This window comes from Chiloscyllium plagiosum, unplaced genomic scaffold (genome assembly GCF_037043375.1).
Source record: "Chiloscyllium plagiosum isolate Xiang-an unplaced genomic scaffold, Cpla_swu_hap1 HiC_scaffold_29, whole genome shotgun sequence".
Lineage (NCBI taxonomy): Eukaryota > Metazoa > Chordata > Chondrichthyes > Orectolobiformes > Hemiscylliidae > Chiloscyllium > Chiloscyllium plagiosum.
This window is the reverse complement of record NW_028270167.1, coordinates 8,275,078-8,289,121: the sequence shown is the minus strand read 5'-3', so window position 1 is coordinate 8,289,121 and position 14,044 is coordinate 8,275,078. Positions and strand designations below refer to the sequence as shown.

General features: G+C 42.1%; 1 protein-coding gene across 4 annotated transcripts in view; it reads left to right on the top strand.

Annotated features, from left to right (window-relative positions):
• The first annotated feature begins 12,586 nt into the window (after positions 1–12,586).
• tmprss5 (transmembrane serine protease 5) overlaps positions 12,587–14,044 on the top strand; it is a 59,183-nt gene continuing 57,725 nt past the window's right edge. For all 4 annotated transcript variants that reach the window (XM_043676559.2, XM_043676557.2, XM_043676558.2 and 1 more), the window contains exon 1: positions 12,587–12,943. The gene's annotated coding sequence lies outside the window, so the exon portion shown is untranslated. The remainder of the gene's footprint in view (positions 12,944–14,044) is intronic.

The following is a 14,044-nucleotide window of genomic DNA, read 5'->3' as shown; positions in this document are numbered from 1 at the left end:
TTTCCAAATACCAATTCTGGCTTTGCTAAACTCTAAGTTTTTCTTTAATCATCGATTACATTGGAAGAAGAGAATGTGGAGACTGGAAATTTTGATGATATAAATTAAGGGTTTTTAAAATTTGGGAATTTGAAAGACATTGATTGAGGGAGACATTTTTCTGCTGGTGGGCTGGAAGCAAGCCTAAGAAAAGGGGACTTAAAAATCTTAAACACTTTAAAATCAGAATTATTCAGGAGACAAGTTAGGAAGCACATCTTCATCAATAGGTAATAGAAATATGGAATTCTCTCCCACAGTCGATACCAACTCAATTAGTCCTTTTAAATCTGAGATGAATAGACTTTTGCTACATAAATGTCTCAAAGGATATGGATCCAAGGTGGGTAGAGTTAAGATAGAGACATTAGATGTGATGTTGAATGGTCAAATGGATTTGAAGGGCTGAATGGTCTTCACTATTTCCAATGTTCCTTTGTTCTTAAAGTAAAGTGAGGAGAATAGCCCAAGACAGCATTGAACTCTTGGAAGCTTATAGGTCTCTTGCTGTGACTCAAACGTGTGTGGTGAAAAACAATGCTATAACAGGGATGAACAGACAGCACTGCCAGTGTGTCCTGATTTAACACTATCTAACAGGCACACACTAGAGATCAAATCTAAGGCTTTCCCACTCAGCAACTTACTTGAGAAGATAACCAAAAGAGAAAATGCTGGAAAATCTCGGCAGTTCTGGCAGCATCTGTAAGGAGAGAAAAGAGCTGACGTTTCGAGTCTAGCTGACCCTTTGTCAAAGCTAAAAAAGAGAGAAATTAGGAGGTATTTATAATAGGCTGAGAGAAGGTGAGTCACGGCTCCAGAAGCAAAAGTTGCAATAAAGAGGTGATACTGTCATTATCACCTCTTTATTGCTGCCTTTGCTTCTGGAACCATGACTTACCTTCTCTCAGCCTAGTATAAATACCTCCCTATTTCCCCCTTTTTTTAGCTTTGACAAAGGGTCAGTTAGACTCAAAACGTCAGCTCTTTTCTCTCCTTACAGATGCTGCCAGACCTGCTGAGATTTTCCAGCATTTTCTCTTTTGGTTTCAGATTCTAACATCTGCAGTAATTTGATTTTTTACTTGAGAAGATCACTGATCCATGGGGGAACGTTACAATCTACTCAACAAAACAGGTTGTTTATGTCCAGGAGCATTGACTAATTGTGTGAAGTTATAATAAGGGATTAGGTTTTTCCCAATTTCAACTGAAGATAAGTTAGCAACTAGGGGATTAAGATTATTAATTATCGATTAAAATTAATGCCGACAAACACAGCGAGAAGTTAATAAAGGGGATGTTATGATGTGGAATATAGAAACAGTAATTCAAAGACAATCTATAATAACTTTTAAAAGGAAGGAAGATAAATCATCATCGCCAGATGTAAGGTACAAGTCAGGAGTGTATTGGAATGCTCTCCTCTTCTTGCAGTTCAAACAACACTCAAGAAACTCAACATCATCCGGAGCATCCCAATGTGACCTACTCTACATTGGAGAAACCAAATGCAGACTGGTTGACAGCTTTGCGGAACACCTCCGGTCCATGCACAACATGAGCCTGATCTTACTGTAGATGGTCATTTTAACACAATGTCCTGGTCACATGCCCCATATGTCTGACTTCTGTATGCTGCAGTGTTCCAGTGAATCACGCCCAAACTGGAGGAACAACATCTCATCTTCAGACTAGGCACTTTACAACCTTCTGGACTTAATAATGAGTTCAACACCTTCAAACTGTAGACCATTTCTTCCATTTCTTTTAGCTTGTTATCATGTCCTCCCCTTCCCCCTATCCCACATGCTGTCCTATCCAGTCAGGTAGGAGCCAAACCATTGTTCTGCCATTCTCACATTCTGAGCACTTAATCTGAGCTATCAACATCTTTTCTTCACCAGGACTCTACACCTACTACACCTACTCCCCTCAAACTATAACATAAAAGCTGCACCCTCCACACGTCATTTCAGCTCTAATGAAGAGTCATCTAGACTTGAAACATTAGCTTGCTCTCTCTCCATGGATGCTGTCTGACCTGCTGTGATCTCCAGCATTTGTTGTTTTCAGTACCATCCAAAGGAACCCAGCCCACTTTTTAAATGTTTTTTATATTTTCCTTTTGTATTGATCAGAAATGCACACCGAAATGACCCAGCAACCAGTTGGAATAACTGAGCCCCATTTGCTCATGAAAACATCTCACAAATTTTAACTGCATGAAAACTCCTGAAAGTTTATAATCCCTGCTCCTGAGAAGGTTATAACTCCTTTGATAAGCTTCAGTGATCTTGTCACATGAGTTATCAAATCTTATAGACTTGGAAGACATGGTGTTTGATCTCTAGTTTATTTTGAATTGAACATGAAGTGAGGTAACACTGGGGATACTGTAATTAATCTCAATGCCTGTGGATTATTTTCATACGCAAAATTTTAAAAATCAAACAATAGTCCTGTCATCAGCATTCCCTGTTAGCGGACACAGTTGAAGATAGGATTCTCCTCCATTGAAGAATATTCTGTGGTCAGATATAAATAATCCTGCGAGCAAGTGTTCAAATCTCACCATGTCACTTTGATGGCGAATACCCTTGCCGACCTCTATAGGTGTGCCACCGAGAGCATTCTGTCTGGATGTATCACTACCTGGTATGGCAACTGTACCATTCAAGATTGGAGATGATTTACAGAGAGTGGTGAACTCTGCCCGGACAAACACAAACGACAACCTCCCATCTGTAGAATCCATCTACGAGGCTCGCTGTCAAGGAAAAGCCGCCAGCATTCTCAAAGATCCATTCCACCCTGGCAATGTTTTTCTACAACCTCTACCATCGGGGAGAAGGTACAGAAGCCTGAACACACGCACCAGCCGGTTTTGTAACAGTTTCTACCCTACTGTTGTTAGAATACTGAATGGACTCACAAGCTCTTAACATTCGCCTGTCCCTGTGTTTTTGTTTTTGCTGCTGTTTACCTATTATTTACTTATCGATGCTACTTAACAGCTTTTCACTGTTCCTCAGAACACGTAACAATAAATTCAATTCAATTCAATTTCTGTTTTTTAAAACACATTTAAAATGTGTAAGTAAAACAATAAAATGGTGTCAGTGGAAGATGACAAGAAGCTGTTGGATTGTTGTAACAAGCCAATTGATTCTTTAGAGAAAGAAACCTGTCATACTTCCTTGATAGGGGTCTATTTGTAACTCCAACCCCACTTCAATAATGTTGAGTTTTAACCACACAGCCATCCATGTACTCAGCCAGATCAAACCATCAGCCTCCCCATTCAAATCACCTAACAGTGCCACCTTCAGGCATCAAGGTGGCTCAGTGGTTAACACTGCTGCTCCAAAGTGCCAGGGAACCAGCATTGATTCTAGTGTCGGCCAACTGCATGTTTGCACATTCTTTCCATGTCTGTATGAGTTTCCTGTGGCTGCTTCGGTTTCCTCCCACAGCCCAAAGATGTGCAGACGAGATCGATTAGCCCTAACAAATGCAGGGCCACAGGGATGGAGTGGGCCTGGATGGGATGATTTTCGGAGGGTCACTGCGGAGTTGATGGGCTGAATGATCTGCTTCCAAACTGTAAGGATTCCATGTGACAATTTGCGGTGAGCAATAGCCCCCTTTGCCAGATTTTCCAGGAACATTCATATCCTGAGAATAATTAATAACTCATTAACTAGGCTTGCATGTGGAGAACGGTAATTTAAAGTGTACATTGGACAAATGATGTGGTGATACCCATTTTGATCTGGCACCTGTGTCAAATTCCCACCCCTTACACTAGTACCAGTCAGTTGCTTCAGAACAAGATGGAAAATCCGAACTTCTAAATAGCTGAATTAAACTGCTGAACCATTATCATATGATTGCCTGGAATCTTCAGTTAATCTACATTGAAATTCATTGACAGTTGTCCAATGTTCTTTAAACAATGCTATCGGTGTCACAGTGACACTGCAATCATTGCTGTGCTCTCTGAGCAATCCTAATTGTCTAATTAACCATTTGTCAATAATAAAATGTAATCTTCAGCAGAGAATTCAAATGCCTGTGCACAAGCGGAGATGTGCCAAAGTCATCTGTCTGCACAGAACCTGACAGGATCATTTGTACAAAGATTGAAACAGCACAAGAAATTGTCTCTTCAATTTCTACCTCCACATGCCGCAGTCATCATAAGACATTCAGGGACTGCCAATGACAGGCGGTGTGATAGTGACTAGAGATACAACTGTTTCCAAATGTTCATATTAGGATTCCAAGTAAGCTGCAGGGTTGGCTCACAGGACATCTGTCTTTTCTCAACCTGATGGCCCAACGTTTCACAGAATTTCGGGTTGAAATCAAGCCAGAGGATTTTCTAATCATTGCCAATTATTTAATGAGAATGCTTGAATGGGTTAATGTCATCATCTAAACCTCAGTTGATGGAATTTGATGGATATTACTCCATCAAAAAGTACCGAGATCCATTTAGTTCACATGTCTAATGAAAGATCATTGTACTGGAATGTTAACTTAGTCTCTCTCTTCACAGATGCTGCCATTTTTTTGTCTCTAATTTAGCCTTTTACCATTCTGTGAGTGACACCATCATGTTGACTGATCACAGCAATCAATCTCTACAAATTACTCTGACCTGACTCAGACAGGAGGCAAAGAAAACTTAATTGTTTGTAGACAGTTTTAGGAAGCATTGTTGCTTCCTCCCCGCCAAGGATTGTCAGACACATTGGCACTCCATGTCTTAAATCACTCCTATATTGTGAGAAACCCAAAGAATGAATGTGCTCAGTTTATCCAATGTTAAATCATAGGCCATGAATTTAACACCATGAACGTAAACCGGATATCAAAATGAGGATTTCACAATCCATAATCCAATACAGAGCTTGCTTGCTGGGAAACAAATGGAGAAATCATAAGGTTCGTGATGTGTGTCGATGGTCAAGGAGGCTACCATCATTTGTAATGTTATGAGTCATAGAGCCATAGAGATGTACAGCATGGAAACAGACCCTTCAGTCCAACCTGTCCATGCCGACCAGATATCCCAACGCAATCTAGTCCCACCTGCCAGCACCCGGCCCATATCCCTCCAAACCCTTCCTATTCATATACCCATCCAAATGCCTCTTAAATATTGCAATTGTACCAGCCTCCACCACATCCTCTGGCAGCTCATTCCATACACGTACCACCCTCTGTGTGAAAAAGTTGTCCCTTAGGTATCTTTTATATCTTTCCCCTCTCACCCTAAACCTATGCCCTCTGGTTCTGGACCCCCGACCCCAGGAAAAAGACTTTGTCTATTTATCCTATCCATGCCCCTCATAATTTTGTAAACCTCTATAAGGTCACCCCTCAGCCTCCGATGCTCCAGGGAAAACAGCCCCAGCCTGTTCAGCCTCTCCCTGTAGCTCAGATCCTCTTATGGAAGCAAAATACTGCAAATGTTGGAAATTTCAAACATGAGCAGAAAAGGCTGGAGAAACCCAGCAGGTCTGACAACATCTGTGGATAGAGATACATGTTAACGTGTTCAGTGTGACTCCTCTCCAGAACTGTGTCTTCATTGGAACTATGTTCTTCAGTTCTGAAGAATAATCAGACCTGACTTGAAACACTAACTCTGTTTCTCTCTCCACTGCCAAACCTGCTGAGTTTCTCCAGCCTACTCTGTGCTTGTGTCTTTCCTAATGTTAAAAATCACACACACCAGGTTATAGTCCAACAGGCTTATTTGGAAGCTCTAGCTTTCAGAGCGCTGCTCCTTCATCAGGTAACTAGTTCATCAGGTAACCTGATGAAGGAGCAGCACTTCAAAAGCTTGTACTTCCAAATAAATCTATTGGACTATAACCTGGCATTGTGTGATTTTTGACTTTGTCCACCCCAGTTCCACACCATCTCCTCCACATCTTTCCTAACATTGTTTAACTTATTATATAATTCCAGCATTTCTGTTGTATTTCATATGATTTTGCAATAGAAGGCCATTCAGTTCAAAATGCTTGTGCTGACTCTTTCAGAGTTCTATTGGTCCCCCTATTCCTGGTCTGTATCCAAAACACCTCTTCTTCACTTTTCAAATATTTTTCCATCTATCTTTTGAAAGTTTCTGTTGGATGTTTTTCCAATGTCCAATCAAGCATAATGCCTAGCTGTGAACAAGTTCTCTTTGGCCTCTATTAGGTTCTTCTGGCAATTATTTTAAACCTACGTCATCTAGCTACTGCCCCACTCATTGGTGGAAGCAGTTTCTCTTTAGTTACCCAAAAAAAAAAATTCGCACCTTAATTAAATACTTTCTGTACTTCACAGGGAACAAATACTACCTTCTTTGTAGGACTTATTTAACCTGGAAAAAAAACTTTGATGGTTATCTGAAGAAGGTTTAATTAATAAGACTGTAAGACGTAGGAGCAGAATTAGGACAGTTATCCCGTTCTGTCTACTTAACCATTCAATGAGATCATGGCTGATCTGATAATAAGCATAACAGATATCACAGCAGAAGTTGGGCCATTCTGCCCATCGGGTTTTGTCTCCTCAAACTCCACTTTCCTGCCTTTTTCCCTTGTGTAGTGATTGCAACAAGGTCAGCCAGGTGGATCTCATTGTTTCTGAGTTCCCAGGTTAGGGCTCTTAACCTGGGCCTGATAGAGAGCCCTGACTGACAGATATAATCAGGAGTGTAAGAGGTTATGTTCACTCTGAGAGCTGGATCTTAGGATGCCAGATCAATATCAGATATATGTATGTGTAAGGGTGACTAGGTGATGGAATACTAGCCTCTGTAGAGTTATTTCACCTTGATTTCCTTATTGACTAAAAATCTGTCTATCTCAGCCTTGTATATACTTAATGATCGAGTAACTACAACCCTCTGCAAGTAACTTAAATTTGAGATTCCTTCCTCTGTGATTGTGCCTTCTGGTCCTAAACTGTCCCATTAGGGGAAATGACCTCTGAGTGTCTACCTTGTTAAGTCCCCCAAGAATCCTGATACATTTCAATGACATCACCTCTCAATCCCCTAAATTCCAGTTTGTATGGATTAATTCTACCAAGAGCAAAAGGTGCCTATCTCATCTCTTTCTGACAGAAGACGTTGTGTTCTGAGTGCAGTAGCGAGCAATCTGTTCAGCATGAATTATTTTTTGAAGTGCCTCAGGCTACTTCTCCCAGTTGGTGTGCCTCACAATGGAGGTCACATGACTATGGCAAAGCAGGAAGGGCATTTTTACATGATTTCATTAAGTCCAAATATTGTTCAGAACAGCTCAGCAATGCTTCATGAATTCCATTCACTAGTAATCCTTTAGTTAAGGAATGGTGAGTGGGTGGAAGATTGAGAGCAAATCCCTGCAATTTCCTCCATTGGGAGGTCTCGCTCATGACAACTTTCATTTATATAGCAATTTTAGTGGGGCACTACATAGCAAGAATCAAGATGTGTGGCACTGGAAAAGCACTGCATGTCAGGCTTCTTGACTCTGATCTGCAGCATCTGCAGTCCTCACTTTCTCCTCATATGTAGCAAGGTTTAGCAAGCAAACTCTGACACCGTGCTAGCGAAGGAGATATTAGGATGGAGAAATCGAAAGGCTTGGTCAAAGAGGTTTGTGTTAAGCAGCATCTTGAAGGAAAGAGAGAGAGAGGTAGAAAGGTGACAAGCTTTAGGGAAGGAATTCAGCAGCTGAAGTTACAGACTTGGAATGAGGAATGATTAATAACAGGGTAGCGTAAAAAGATCAAACTGGAGGAACACAAAAATTCTCAGATGGTTTACGAGCAGCAGGTGTTTGCAGATGGGGTTATGTTATGTATGGGCTTAAATCAGTAGGCACCAAGGTATAAAAGCATCATTATTACGCCTACACGGTTTACTTTCAAATTAAAATCATAAATGCTTTGTTTGTGAACACATTAATTTTAATATTAATATAGCACCAATTATGCAACAGGGGACAAGATAAAATACTCTGTGCAAAAATTTTGATGAGGTGCCTGAAGTAAATGTGACTGTAATAAGAATAAAGGAAACAGAAAGGCCATCTCAAAATTAAGCCTGATCACGAGCACAGCTGCTAACTGTCCAAAGAATCTTAATTGTATCACATTAATCCAATGAGGAGCAAATGAGTGAAATGCGTGGCACTACAGCTCTGCCTTACTGTTTTTGAATTCAAATCAAATCATGTTCATTCCCCTGGGATCCTGAGGCTGTATTAAAGTGTCAATCAGGCAGAGCCTTCCACAAACTGTGGAAACTCCTTAATCATGGTGTGGAGCAGTACTCTGTCCAACTCACAGGCTGCTTTATTAAAGAAAGTGCAACAGGAAAAATAGTGAAGTTACAAATGTTTTAAAATGATGCAGTTCTAAATTGTGTCTTGCCCCTCCCCTCCCCCAGCAGGACATAGAAGAATCACAGAATCCCAACAGTTTGGAAGCAGGCTATTTGGCCCATCACATCCACAATGACCCTTCAAAGAGCATCCCACCCAGACCCACCCGGTAACTCTGCATTTCCCACAGCTCACCCATCTAACCTGCACACTATGGACGATTTAGCATGGCCAATCCATCTGACCTGCACATTGTCGTACTGTGGGAGGAAACCAGACCCACACAGACACGTGGAGAATGTGCAAACTCCACTGCCTGAGGGTGGACTCAAACCTGGATCCCTGGCATTGTGAGGCAACAGTGCTAACCACTGAGTCGCTCAACAGGGTTGTCATTTTAGAATTAAATCTGGGAAGGATGACCCTAAAAATGCAACACAAGACTATGAGAGTGAGTGTCCCACTGTGGAGAGGCAATTGGGAGCACCATTTGAAGATTTTCAGCAGTAGCATGGGTTTTCCAGAGGCTGGGAAATGCGGTAGTGAAAGCTAGGTGGGAGCTGCTGGATTTACCAAAGTAAGTAAATCATCCTGAGCTCAACCAGTCCCACTGCATCCAGGAAGCTGTCGACCACTTCCCTCCTGACCTCATGCCCCATCAGCTCTCAGGTACTGGGGTCAGTCCCCAAAGGTCCCTGGCTGTAGGCTCCTGCTCACTCAACAGCCAGGCTTTCCATCTGAACAGCTGCTGAGAGCCAAAAGGAGCTAAAACAAAAATGCTACTTTTGACATGAATTTCACAAACCCAGACTTCCTGAGTTTTCAGACTTTGCCATTGCCCTGGTAAGACATCAAAGCCAACAATGAAGGAGCAATACCTTCTCGGTAAGGATGGTGAGTGAAGAAAAAAAAAACAAAAGAACTGGGGATGCTGGAAATCAGAAACAAAAACAGGAATTGCCAGAAAAGCTCGGCAGGTCTAGCAGTATCAGAAATCAGAGTTAACATTTCAGGTCCAGTGACTCTCAGAACACAGGATGGTGATTGGCTTGGAGGTGAACCTGCAAGTGGTGGTGATCCTATGTATCTTCTACTCCTGCTTTTTAAGAAACTCATAAATACTCACAGAGTCTTGCAGCGTGGAAGCAGAGGTCACACGTTTTCAAGGTGCTATCAAGGAGACTTGGTGAATTGTGACATCCATCTTGTGAAGGGTGTGCCATCGAGTGAATTGCTTTGACCTGGTTAATGTCAAGCTTCTCAAGTTTTTTGGAGCTGCACTCATCCAGGCAAGTAGAAGGTATTCCGTCAAAGTCCTGACTTGTGCCTTGCAGATGGGGGACAGGCTTTGTGGAGTCAGTTGAATTATTCACCTCAGAACTCCTGACGTATTCTCCTAGCCATATTACTTTTATGGCTGGCCCAGTTAGGTCTAATTCTAAACCCCAGAATATTGATAATGGTGGTTTCGGCAATAGTGATGCCACTGAAGGCCAAGAGAAGATGGTTGCACTTCCTCTTGTTGAAGATGTCATTACCTAGGCTCTTCTTTGTTGTGTGGAGAAAGTGAGGACTGCAGATGCTGGAGATCAGAGCTGAAAATGTGTTGCTGGAAAAGCGCAGCAAGTCAGGCAGCATCCAAGGAACAGGAGAATCGACGTTTCGGACATGAGCCCTTCTTCAGGAATGAGGAAGGTGTGTCCAGCAGGCTAAGATAAAAGGTAGGGAGGAGGGTCTTGGGGGAGGGGCGTTGGAAATGTGATAGGTGGAAGGAGGTCAAGGTGAGGGTTGTTGGAAATGTGATAGGTGGAAGGAGGTCACCTTGACCTCCTTCCACCTATCACATTTCCAACGACCCTCACCTTGACCTCCTTCCACCTATCACATTTCCAACGTCCCTCACCTTGACCTCCTTCCACCTATCACATTTCCAACGTCCCTCACCTTGACCTCCTTCCACCTATCACATTTCCAACGACCCTCACCTTGACCTCCTTCCACCTATCACATTTCCAACGTCCCTCACCTTGACCTCCTTCCACCTATCACATTTCCAACGACCCTCACCTTGACCTCCTTCCACCTATCACATTTCCAACGACCCTCACCTTGACCTCCTTCCACCTATCACATTTCCAACATCCCTCACCTTGACCTCCTTCCACCTATCACATTTCCAACGTCCCTCACCTTGACCTCCTTCCACCTATCACATTTCCAACATCCCTCACCTTGACCTCCTTCCACCTATCACATTTCCAACGACCCTCACCTTGACCTCCTTCCACCTATCACATTTCCAACATCCCTCACCTTGACCTCCTTCCACCTATCACATTTCCAACGACCCTCACCTTGACCTCCTTCCACCTATCACATTTCCAATGACCCTCACCTTGACCTCCTTCCACCTATCACATTTCCAACGACCCTCACCTTGACCTCCTTCCACCTATCACATTTCCAACACCCCTCCCCCAGGTCCCTCCTCCCTACCTTTTATCTAAGCCTGCTAGACACACCTTCTACTTGCCTGGATGAGTGCAGCTCCAAAAAACATTTTCAGCTCTTCTTTGTTGTGTATTTGTTCCTTATTAACCTTGCCTGAATGTTGTCTCAATGTTGCTGCAGGCAGGGATTGATAACTTGAGTATGTGAGGAGTTGCAGATAGACCAAATACTGTGAAGTCATCAGCAAGTATCCCCATTTCTAACTTTGTGATGGAGGGAAGGTCATTAATGAAGCAGATGAAGATGGTTGAACCTAAGAGACTGAGAAACTGTTGTAGCAATGTCCTGAGACTAAGATGATTGACATTCAACAACAAAATCATCATCCCTTTAGACTAGATATGACTCCAAAAAGTGAAGAGCTCCCCAAAACTGATTAACTTCAATTTACTCAATCAAATGATGCCTTAAGTTCAAGGAGAGTCAATTACACTTCTCCTCTGCAGTTGAATTATTTTGCTATTTTGGACCAGTACATTAATAAGATCAGGAGTCAAATGACTCTGGTGAAACCCATACTGAACATCAGTGAGCAGGTTATTGCTGGGTAGGTTTTGTTTGATAGCACGATCAACAATTGTTTCCATTATTCTGCTAATGATCAAGGGTAAATTGATGGGTTCATAAGTGACCAAATTGGATTTGTACAGCATTTTTGTGGACAGGACAATCTGGACTATTTTTCCACATTGTTGTGTTGTAGCCAGACTGGAACAGCTTGAATAGGAGCATAGCGAGTGCTGGAGCACAAATCTTCAGTACTAATGATGGGATCCTGCAAGGACACACAGCCTTTCCTGTGTTCAGTGCCTTCAGCCATTTCTTGATGTCATCTGACATCAATCTAATTGGCTGAAGATGGACACTTCTGGAGAAAGCCAAGATTAATCATCCACTTGGCACTTTTGGTTGACAATGATTACAAATGGTTCAGGCTTGTCTTTTGCACTGATGTATTGGGATCCCCATCACAGAGGACAAACCATTTTATTTGGTAACTCCTTCCTTCGATTAGTTGCTTAAATGTCCCCCACCCACTCACATCTGTTTGTGACAGGACTGCAGAGCTCTGATGTGATCCTTTATTGTGAGATCTCTTTGCCCTGTCTATTGTAAACTCTTCCCACTTTTTAGCACATTGTTAGTCCACTGTTGCACCTTCACTAGGTTGGCATCTCACTTTAAGCAACGTCTGGTGTTGCTGCTGTGTACACCTGTACAGAGGGAGCAAACACTCAACTTGACAGCGGAAGAAGCGCTTGTTTAAGAAATGGTGCTATAAGTGGTGGTTTGAGGGTTTAAAGTTGCAACACTGCAGCTACCACTGAACTGGTCAAAGTCTAAACTGTGTTATTGCCATGGGACCTGTGGCTATCAAATAGCATCCGCCCAGCTTCTGGATATTTTGTAGTTAACTATACTAATCATGCAAAATACTAGATTAGAGATATGGAGGCTGAAAAAATCTCCGGGTTAAATATTAACGGATTGTGCAAAAAAGATCATATCTACAGCAAACAACTTGCAGCTAATGGAACCACATGACAGAGTTCTTCCCTAGAGCTAATCACGTAATTGACTCACTTCTATATAAATGAACATCTCTCTCTCTCTGTTATTTCCATGAAGCAGTAACAGCTGAAGCCTCGCAGGCTATACTACATCATGACCACTTGTTTCCAAACAGCCTTCTTCCCCACTGCGAATTTGTACTTGGATAGAACAATGCACATAGACATCTGGGAGTGAGCACAGGTCAGAGCGACACAGCAAATCATCTTTCTCTGTCCTGCAGTAGAGAAGCTTTATTTTCAAAGAAGCACATTGCCCTTCCTTTCAAGTCAATGCAAAATGGTCAAGCTTGAGGTTCTTTAATGCAGTTACCTGCTTGTTTTTGATTTTCTTTTTCAAATTGGAAAAGGGAAAAGCTGAGAGATCCACTGCAGTAATTACCAATGATGAATGAAGGACCTCCATTGCAGTCAATGCCAACAATGCATGCAGCTGTACAGGTAAAAACAACTCATGTCATTTCATTGGAAATGAGACATAGGATGGCACTGTAGGCTGTCAATGGGTTATTTACATTTTCTAATCCACCGTTTCAGAGATGTTATGACATGAGTGAGAGTAAGTGGGAATTGATCCTTGGTCTCCTGGCTTGGAGGTAGGGACTCTACCATTGCAGTACAAGAACCCTACTTTAGGATTGCAATTAACTTTGTTGCTTGGTTGCTTGATGACTGGCTATTGGTATTTATAAAATATTTAGTGATAGGGGATGTAGTCTGAACTGGTCAACAATCTGCCTGGAATCTCTGCAGCAGGCTATGGTCAGGTTTGAAACAGTTTACATGAGATAGTTGTATTACAAAATTAGTTTTTCCTCAGGCTTCAAAAATGTGGAATTTCTCCATTCCTTCTGCAATAATGGTGGAGATGGTGGTGTAGTGGTTCTTTATTTCTTTGAGAATGTATTTGTATTTGTTAATGAGATATTGGTGTTGCTGGTAAAGCCAGCATGAGTTTGTCCTGAGCTAATAATCTAGAAAGCTTAAGCTAATGCTCTGTGGACAACAATACAAATTCTGCCATGGAAACTGATGACATTCAAATCCAATTTATTAACAAATCAGTAATTGAAAGTGGGTCTCAATAACAGGCACCATAAAACTAAAATTGATTGGTGTGAAAATCCATCTGGTTGACTGATGTCCCTTAAGGAGTAATATCTGCCATCCTTACTTGGTCTGGCCTACATGTGACTCCAGCCCGAAAGTTTCACAGCTGACTCTTGACTGCCCTCTGAAATGGTCAAAGGTTTCTGATTGGTTCTCCAGCTTTGACTGCCTATCCCTGTCTTTAATTGGACAGTAAGTGTGCCATCTGACTACTAATTGCCTAATTAACCATTGGGTGATTGTTCCAAAAATTGATAATAAGATCATAAGACGTAGCACCAGCAGAAGTTTGCACATTCTCCCCATGTCTTTGTGGGTTTCCTCCAGGTGCTCTGGTTTCGAGTCCCACAGTCTAAAAATGTGCAGTTAGGGTGGATTAGCCATGCTAAATTACCCACAGTGTTCAGGGATATGCAGGTTAGGTGTATTAGT